The sequence below is a fragment of the Nematolebias whitei genome, chromosome 3 (assembly GCF_014905685.2).
Source record: "Nematolebias whitei isolate Nwh7 chromosome 3, NemWhi1, whole genome shotgun sequence".
Taxonomy (NCBI): domain Eukaryota; kingdom Metazoa; phylum Chordata; class Actinopteri; order Cyprinodontiformes; family Rivulidae; genus Nematolebias; species Nematolebias whitei.
The window spans coordinates 46,291,584-46,301,712 of NC_056500.1; the positions used below are offsets into that span (position 1 = coordinate 46,291,584).

The following is a 10,129-nucleotide window of genomic DNA, read 5'->3' on the forward strand; positions in this document are numbered from 1 at the left end:
TACTTTTACTTTAAATTCTTAAGTATTTAAGTAAAAACGTTAATGTGGTACTTCTACTTTCACTAGAGTACATTTTTGTCTGTTTAGTTGTACAGTTATTTAAGTACAGAGTTTGAGGACTGGTCAAACAGTGCTTCTCTATTACCCACCCAAACCCTCGTTGAAACAAGAAAGGGTTCTCTGTAGACCAAAAATGGGTGATTCTAAAGAATAGGCGTTTCTAAAGGGCAAACACTGATTGGCTAGCTGTTTTATTCTTTCTAAAAAGGCAAACACTTATTGGCTAGCTGTTTGATGGGGGTTTCTAAAGGGCAAACACTGATTGGCTAGCTGCTTTACGTTTCTAAAAAGGTAAAAACTGATTGGCTAGCTGTTTTATGGGCGTTTCTCAAGGGAAAATACTGATTGGCTAGCTGTTTTATGGGCGTTTCTAAAGGGCAAACATAGCTAGCTGTTTTATGGTAATCCTCAAATTCACGAGGATCATTGTTGAGGTAACGTGTTTCTGCGATGTTTGACAAAGAAATATGTTTATTGTACTTATAAACCATATTATGGTTTTCACTTATGCATATTATTGAACAATGTTTATTGTAGGTCACTGTAGTTCTGCCGTTCTCTCGTTATTGTCGTGCTTTAGAAGTTTAGCTCATGTGAAAACATGGTGGGAAATTTCATTAACGCTATGCTCCTCCTTGCAGAAGAAGCCTGTTTTTCTGCCAGACTGACCTTACCTCTGCTCATTGTGTGAAAATGCAGGTATGTTTAACCAAATAACACTTTATCCTGATGCATGCTCAATAATCCAGGTAGAAAATCTAAAAAAGTTAAATCTGGTCCTCTGGACATTCAAAAAAAAAAAAAAAAAAGTAAATCTTTTTGTTGATTTGCTTTGTTTTTTTTGTTTTTTTGAATGTCCAGAGGACCAGATTTAACTTTTTTAGACAAATAACACTTTCTTACTGTAGCAGATGGTTAGCACTTTAAGACTGAGTTTTATATATAGTTTTATATAAAGACACAGAGTTCATTTATTTCTTTGCATTAAGAAATTTAAGTTTATAAAATCTAAAACAAAAGTGGCATCCAGTAAATAAAATGTCAGCATTTTGTTTTATTTTCAGAACATTTTAATTAATTGCTTTAATTTAATGGAGGGGGATAATCAATGTTAATTCCTTTGAATTGACTGTAACAAAAATAAATCCAATATACGATCAGTGTACCGTATTTTCCGGCGGACACGTCACACTGACTTATAAATTTCATAAGTCCATATTTGTCTAATAAAGTGGAAAAATCCATAAATACGTCGCTTTGCCATATATGTCGCATCTATTATGCATCACCACTGACGCGTTGCATTTGTTGCGCGTCACCGCTGACAACCTGGAAATGTGGGCCGGACCCGGAAATGTGGACCGGTGTTGTGCCAAAAAACAATGGGCTGCCAAATAGTGTCTGCGGGAGCGTGCACAGGAGGACTTTAATAATAATAATTTAACTGCCAATAATAATAATAATAATAATTCCACTGCCACTAATAGTAATAATTATTATGATAATTTAACTGTCACTAATAATAATAATAATAATTTAACTGCCACTAATAATAATGATAATAATCCCGGGCTGATCCAAGATGGTCGCGCGCGCACACGCTGCGGCTTCTCTCTCTCTCCTGACAAAATGGTGTTTTAGTTATTTTGTCCTGCGAGCCGAGATGTGCTTGTACGTCTTCGTCATGTCTACATGTCTTAAAACGCAAGTATAGCTTTAAGTTCCTGCTTGATGTCGGAAAAACCACACTTTTAGGAATAAACAGCGAACTCGAAGAAGAGCTACATGACTGCGGCCTGCTTTTGAAGCCGGTAGCATCACGACCCTCACTCCTTCATCACACCCACAGTGGAAGCGCCATAAGCGGCGCGACAGGAAGCAGAAGCGGGGAAAATGCAGAGGTATCCGAACTAGGCTAGCAGCTAGCCCACACAAGCCGGCGTACACTCTTTGGACAATAAACTGGATTATATACGCCTACTACGAACAACACAGAAGACTGTGAGAGACTCTTGTGTTTTTGTGTTTATGGAAACAGCATAATAACAATGTTCCGGACCATGCTATTCAGCTCGAGCGGCTAACATGCTGCTCTCATTGAGGGAGGTAAGACCCGCGGCAGGGGAGCTCTGTGTTTATATCAACAATGTTTGGTGTCGTGATGCTGCTGTGGTCTACAAACACTGCTCACTTTTAGTGGAGTTTATGGTTATTAAAGGCCGACCATTCTATTTACCGAGGGAATTTACAGCTGTTACAATCATCGCTGTTTATATACCTCCAAGCTCCAGCAACCAAAATACAAGTGAGCCACTAAATGAACTGTATCTGCACATCAGTGAGCAGCAGACAACCCACCCTGATGCTTTTCTCATCTTGGCTGGCGATTTTAACCATGCAGATTTTAGGAGTGTGTTTCCAAAGACATACAAACACATAGACTTTACAACAAGAGGAAACAATACACTGGACCAAGTTTACACCACCATGAAAGGAGCTTACAAGGCCCTTCCCCTCCCCCACATCGGTGCCTCTGATCACATCAGTGTTATGCTAATGCCAGCATACAGACCACTGGTTAAAGTCACTAAACCAGTCTGCAAGCAGATACGAGTGTGGCTGGAGGGCTCTTCAGAAGCACTTCAGGACTGTTTCAACACCACAGGTTGGAATATGTTCAAAGAAGCTGCTACCAAAAACAACACCACATGTCTTCAAGAGTACTCAGATACTGTCTGTTCATACATCACCAAGTGTATTGATGATGTAACTGACCTCAAGACCATCACTATTTGGGCAAATCATAAGCCATGGCTGACAGCACAGGTCTACAGACTCCTGAGAGCCAGGAACGCCACCTTCACAGCAGGAGATCAGGTGGGCCTGAGGGCAGCCAGAAACGACCTGTCCAGGGGCATCAGAAAGGCCAAGAAGCAGTATTCCAGGAAGATAGCTTATCGCTTCAGTGACAGCAAGGATACACGGAGTCTGTGGCGGAGAATACAGACCATCACGAATTACAAGCCAGCCCCACAGACCTGTGACAGCACAACCTCTACGCTGAATGAGCTGAAGGACTTCTTTGCTCTGTTTGAGGCATGTAACGGCACACCTGCACAGAAACGCTTCCCCTCTCCCAATGAAGGCATCGCCCTCCTGCCTCAATGACTATTGTCCGGTGGCACTCACCCCCATCCTGATGAAGTGCTTCGAACGGCTAGTCATGAAACACATCAAATCTGTCCTTCCTGCCTCCCTGGATCCCTTCCAGTTTGCATATCATGCAAATGTGCATGTGTTCAACATAATGGTACTTCCTCCAGTTATTTAACAGTCAACAATGGTGTACCACAAGGCTCAGTGTTAGGACCCACCCTCTTTACAATCTACATACATAATGTAGGTAAAAACATCCCTAATGCATCCATACATTTCTATGCTGATGACACAGTTGTTTATTGTCGAGCTAAAACAGTTGCTAAGTCTTTCCAGCTTCTGAAATCTGCATTTAACATCATCCAGACTGATTTGTTTCACCTCAAACTTGTCCTAAATGCCGAAAAAACCAAAGGGATGCTTTTTTCAAATAGGAAGTTGGTCCCAGCAGTTCTTCCTCCGATTTTATCCTCAAATGGTGTCCCCATTGAGTTTGTTGATTCCTATAAATATTTGGGTATCTTGGTCGACTCACATCTTTCTTTTAAGCTCCATGTGGAAAACTTGGTAAAGAAACTGAAAGTTAAACTGGGTTTCTTTTTCAGAAACAGATCCTGTCTAACCCTGAATGCTAGAAAACGCCTTGTATCTGTGACTTTCCTTCCCTCAATTGATTTTGGTGATATTATTTACATGAACGCTCCTACAAGAACCCTGCAGATGTTGGATGCTGTCTATCATGGTGCACTAAGATTCATAACTGGCTGTGATTATCGTACCCACCACTGCACCCTGTATTCACTGGTTAACTGGACATCATTAACTTCACGCAGACTCTCTCACTGGTACATTTTCATCTTTAAATCACTTCTTGGTCTGCTGCCTTCATACATCTCCTCCTACATGTCTCTGCGTGAGTGCAGCTACGGAGTGCGCTCTCAGGACATTATTACCTGCAGTGTTCCCTCAGTGAGGACTGAACTAGGCAAAAGGGCCTTCTCCTACTCCGCTCCTGTTTCCTGGAATATCTTACAAAAAGATTTGAAGCTCTCGACCTTGACCTCTCTAAGTGGCTTTAAGAATCTGTTGGACTCCTGGCAGGGACCAATGCAGACATGTTCCTGTTTTTAGTTTTATACATTTGTCTCGGAATCTAGCAGTTTTTTTTTTTTGGTTTTGTTACCTTTTTCCTTTTAGCCATCCTATTTGTTAAAAAAAAAAAAAAAAAAAACTGTAGTATGAGTTTTTATAACTGCTTATTGTTGTTGCTGTTGTCCATTGTTGTCATCTTTCTTTGTTGAAATCAGGTCTCTCTTGTAAATGAGTCCTCGAGGCTCAATGGGATTTACCTGTATAAATAAAGGTTGATTGATTGATATCGGTCAAACCGTTCAACCAACGACGCCATGTCCTCTGCTCTCCACACAGCCCTCACACATCTGGACACTAAGGACTCTTATGTTAGAATGTTGTTCATTGACTTCAGCTCGGCATTCAACACCATCATCCCCCAACAGCTCATCCTTAAACTGGACAGTCTGGGGCTGAACACCTCATTGTGTAACTGGCTGCTAGACTTCCTAACCGGGCAGTACGGCTCGGTAGTAACACATCCAGCACCATCACACTGAATACAGGGGCCCCCCAAGGATGCGTGCTGAGCCCCCTTCTATTCACCCTGCTGACACACGACTGCACACCATCATACAGCTCCAACTACTTTGTCAAGTTTGCGGATGATACGACTGTGGTGGGTCTCAGCAGCAACAATGAGACAGACTACAGGAACGAGGTGAGCCGCCTGGCCTTGTGGTGCGGACACAACAATCTCTCTCTGAACGTTGATAAGACAAAGGAGATTGTTGTGGACTTCAGGAAGATGCACGCCCAGCATGCGCCTCTGACCATCAATGGTACTACTGTGGAGAGTGTGAGCAGCACCAAGTTTCTGGGGGTGCACGTCTCAGAGGATCTGTCCTGGAGCAGGAACACTGCATCACTGGCCAAGAAGGCTCACCAGCGCCTCTACTTTCTCCGCAAGCTGAAAAGAGCTGGAACTCCAACCCACAGGGGTGCCATAGAGAGTGTTCTGACCAGCTGCATCATGATGTGGTTTGGTACATGTTCCTGCCGCAAGACACTCAAGCGCATCATGAGAGCAGCCGAGAAGATTGTCGGCACCTCTTTCCCCTGCATGACTTACACAGTACCTGCCTCACTCGGAAAGCCCTCTGCATGGCGGGTGATCCCACACACCCACTACACAGCTTCTTCAGCCTGCTGCTATCAGGGAGGAGACTGCAGAGTCTCCAGGCTCGAACTAGCAGACTGAGACACAGCTCTGTTCATCAGGCAGTCGGGATGCTGAACTCTTTGCCTGCTCTGCTTCCCCTCCCTCTTGCACCGCCTTAACACACAAAACTTTCACACACTTCCACACAACACAAAAACTTTTAACATTGAACTCTGCATAATTAAAAAACGGGTTATACACTCAACACACGCTCATGTGCTCATTCAATTTGCACTACTGTTTACATTTGCACTACTGTTTATATTCATACTACTGTTTATTTTCATACTACTGTTTATATTCACACTACTGTTTATTTTCATACTACTGTTTATATTCACACTACTGTTTATATTCATTCTACTGTTTATATTCACACTACTGTTTATATTCATACTATTCATATTCATACTACTTTTTATATTCATACTACTGTTTACATTTGCACTACTGTGTATATTCACACTACTGTTTACATTTGCACCACTGTGTATATTCACACTACTGTTTATATTCACACTACTGTTTATATTCATACTACTTTTTATATTCATACTACTGTTTATATTTTACAGTAATGTTCATATTCATACTACTGTTTATATTCACACTACTGTTTATATTCACACTACTGTTTATATTCATACTACTGTTTATTGTCACACTATTGTTTACATTTGCACTACTGTGCATATTCACACTACTGTGTATATTCACACTACTGTTTATATTACACTACTGTTGATATATATATTTTTTACTAGCCTTATTGCATATGTCACTTTACCAATATCAAGGACTTCATACATATACTGTGTAAATTATAAATAAATCACATTTATAACAAATCTTCCAACAAGACGATGATCCAAAACATAAAGCCAAATCTACAATGGAATGGTTCATAAATAAACGTATCCACGTGTTGGAATGTCCAAGTCAAAGTCCAGACCTGACTCCAATCGAGAATCTGTGGAAAGAGCTGAAGACTGCTGTTCACAAACGCTCTCCATCCAACCTCACTGAGCTCGAGCTGTTTTGCAGGAAGAATGGGCAAGAATTTCAGTGTCTCCATGTTCAAAACTGATAGAGACAAACCCCAAGAGACTTGCAGCTGGAACTGCAGCAAAAGGCGGCGCTACAAAGTATTAACGCAAGGGAGCCGAATAATATTGCACGCCCCACTTTTCAGTTTTTTATTTGTTAAAAAAATTTGACACATCCAATAAATTTCATTCCACTTCACGATTGTGTCCCACTTGTTGATTCTTCACAAAAAATTAAAATTTTATATCTTTTATGTTTTGAGCCTGAAATGTGGCAAAAGGTTGAAAAGTTCAAGGGGTCCGAATACTTTTGCAAGGCACTGTATATATAAATATATAATCTTGTTGAGGTACATTACTAGCATTACACAATCAAAAGGCGCTGATGTTTAGACTTTTTAGCATAACAAATCTAAATTTATTTGTACAATATCACTGTTATGCTGATGGCTCAATACTTAATTATCTATTTATTTAAATAACTGAACTTTTTTATCAATTATTTCATTTCTAGTGATCGTTTGTGTGGTGGTCTCTGAATTGGGTTTCATGGGGAGTTTCAAATTAAGTCAATCCGTACCGTTAGCTCATTTGTGCATGCACTAAAACAAATAGTTCTGGATTAATATTAAAATTTTGATCTATACAGCATAACATTTGTATTAATTAAAATATTAAATGCTATGAAATGACATATTTGTGTTGATAATTCCCTTAATGAGTAAATGTTATAATTTGGAAATTTATAAAATGGTACAAAATTGTGTATTGAACTTTAAAGTATTTACGCTGTCAATGTGCCCTATGGTGGACACATCATGGACAAAAGAAGACCTTTATATTTAGGACAGTCACATATTTTATTAGATTAACTGGTAGTGTTATTGAAATGTTCAAGACTATATCCCATGTGTTTATGGGAATCACTAATTAATTACTTCATCTTTCTTCACGTTTTTTATTATACACAGGCACATAAATTTTATTTACTTGAGTTACTTCTTTTTGTTAAAGCTATCAAGGCAGTCTAGTGAAATGTAATTGAACTATTTTTGTCTGTATTTTTGTTACTCTTTAAATAATATTCTATTTATAAGATTACAATGAAATAGAAAAGAAGAAGAAAAAAACCTCCAGAAGTGATTCTTTTAGTGCATGTACAAGTGAACTGAAAGTATGAATCATGCTTCCGAGACAAATTGTGCTGTGACAAACTACAAACCGGATTCCAAAAAAGTTGGGACACTAAACAAATTGTGAATAAAAACTGAATGCAATGATGTGGAGGTGCCAACATCTAATATTTTATGCAGAATAGAACACAAATCACAGATCAAAAGTTTAACCTGAGAGAATGTATCATTTTAAGGGAAAAATCTGTTGTTTCCAAATTTCATGACGTCAACAAATCCCCAAAAAGTTGGGACAAGTCCATTTTTACCACTGTGTGGCATCCCCCCTTCTTTTTACAACACTCAACAGATGTCTGGGGACAGAGGAGACCAGTTTCTCAAGTTTAGAAATAGGAATGCTCTCCCATTCATGTCTAATACAGACCTCTAACTGTTCAATCATCTTGGGCCTTCTTTGTTGCACCTTCCTCTTTATGATGCGCCAAATGTTCTCTATAGGTGAAAGATCTGGACTGCAGGCTGGCCATTTCAGTACCCGGATCCTTCTCCTACGTAGCCATGATGTGATTGATGCACAATGTGGTCTGGCATTATCGTGTTGAAAAATGCAGGATCTTTCCTGAAAGAGATGACATCTAGATGGGAGCATATGTTGTTCTAGAACCTGAACATAGTTCTCTGCATTAATGGTGCCTTTCCAGATGTGCAAGCTGCCCATGCCACAAGCGCTCATGCAACCCCATACCATCAGTGATGCAGGCTTCTGAATGGAGCGTTCATAACAACTTGGGCTATCCTTGTACTCTCTGGTCCTGATGACATGGCGTCCCAGTGTTCCATAAAGAACTTCAAATCGTGACTCATCTGACCACAGAACAGTCTTCCATTTTGCCACACTCCATTTTAAATGACCCCTGGCCCAGTGCAAACGTCTGAGCTTGTGGAGCTTGCTTAGAAATGGCTTCCTCTTTGCACTGTAGAGTTTCAGCTGGCAACGGCGGATGGCACGGAGGATTGTGTTCACTGACAATGCTTTCTGGAAGTATTCCTGAGCCCATTCTGTTATTTTCTTGACAGTGGCATTCCTGTTTGAGGTGCAGTGACATGTAAGGGCTCGGAGACCACGAGCATCCATTAGAGTTTTACGGCCTTGACCCTTACGCACAGCGATTGTTCCAGATTCTCTGAATCTTTTGATGATGTTATGCACGGTTGATGATGATAACTTAAAAGTCTTTGCTATTTTATGCTGGCTAACACCATTCTGGTATTGCTGCACTATCTTTCTGCGCAACAATGGTGGAATTGGTGATCCTCTTACCATCTTGGCTTCTGAGAGACACTGACACTCTGAGAAGCTCTTTTTATACCCAATCATGTTGTCAATTGACCTAATTAGTGTTAATTGGTCTTCCAGCTGTTTGTTATATGCTCAATTTCCTTTTTCCAGCCACTTATTGCTACTTGTCCCAACTTTTTTGGGATTTGTTGACGCTGTGAAACTTTGAATCAACATATTTTTCCTTTAAAATGTTACATTTACTCAGATTAAACTTTTGATCTGTCATCTATGTTATATTACTAATAAAATATTGACATTTGCAATCTCCACATCATTGCATTCACTTTTTATTCACAATTTTAGTGTCCCAATTTTTTTGGAATCCAGTTTGTAATACATAAAGTTGATATTAAATATAAATAAGTCTCAATTGAAAACAAACTGTCAACATTTTGTGGTTGTTGTGTAATTTCAGTGTCAAAGCGATTCACCTAAGAAAATATTTGCAATCATATCATGTATTATGAATTTATAAGAAATATCTTCATTTTTAAAGTCAATTTCAAATTAATTTCAAGTTGACTTGTTTTTATTTTTTTATGCCATTAAGCAAAGCTTTTAACACTGCATTATCTGTGTTCTTTTCAAATATTCTTACAATTATTATTTTTTATTCGTTCAGCACATAACAGTGAACCGAAAGGGAGGTGAAATTCCTCGACCTGTCCGCATCCATGAAAACCACTTTAAGTGTCCCTTTTGTTCCCCTGAGCTATACAAACCAGCTGGATATCCAAAGATAGCAACACATCTTGCCAGTCACAAGCTCAAAACAATCAGTCATAGAGGTATGTCATGCTACGTCTGTTATCAATTATGAGTCATTATTGATTTTTTTATTTACATTACACTTTTGTCTTTTCTTTATAGACTACATAATATATGGCTGTGGACTGGGTTGTGGTGGAAAGGCAAAACACTTTCATTGTTGTTACTGCTCAAAGACTTATATAAAAAAGATTGAAATATTAAAGCACTTGGATCTCCATTGCCCTGATAGTCCGTGCCAGCCATCAGCAGCAACACCTGGTCCTTCCACACCAGTCCCCCCGGCTGAACCAACACCTGGTCCTTCCACACCAGTCCCCCAAGCTGAACC

At 39.7% G+C, this 10,129-nt stretch overlaps 1 long non-coding RNA gene across 1 annotated transcript; it reads left to right on the forward strand.

The window, feature by feature from the left end:
• Window positions 1–420: 420 nt before the first annotated feature.
• Window positions 421–10,120, forward strand: LOC119408182. Its single transcript, XR_005186716.1, has 4 exons — window positions 421–494; window positions 702–759; window positions 9,653–9,818; window positions 9,901–10,120. It is a non-coding gene; the product is annotated as an uncharacterized LOC119408182 (long non-coding RNA).
• The last annotated feature ends 9 nt before the right edge of the window (window positions 10,121–10,129 follow it).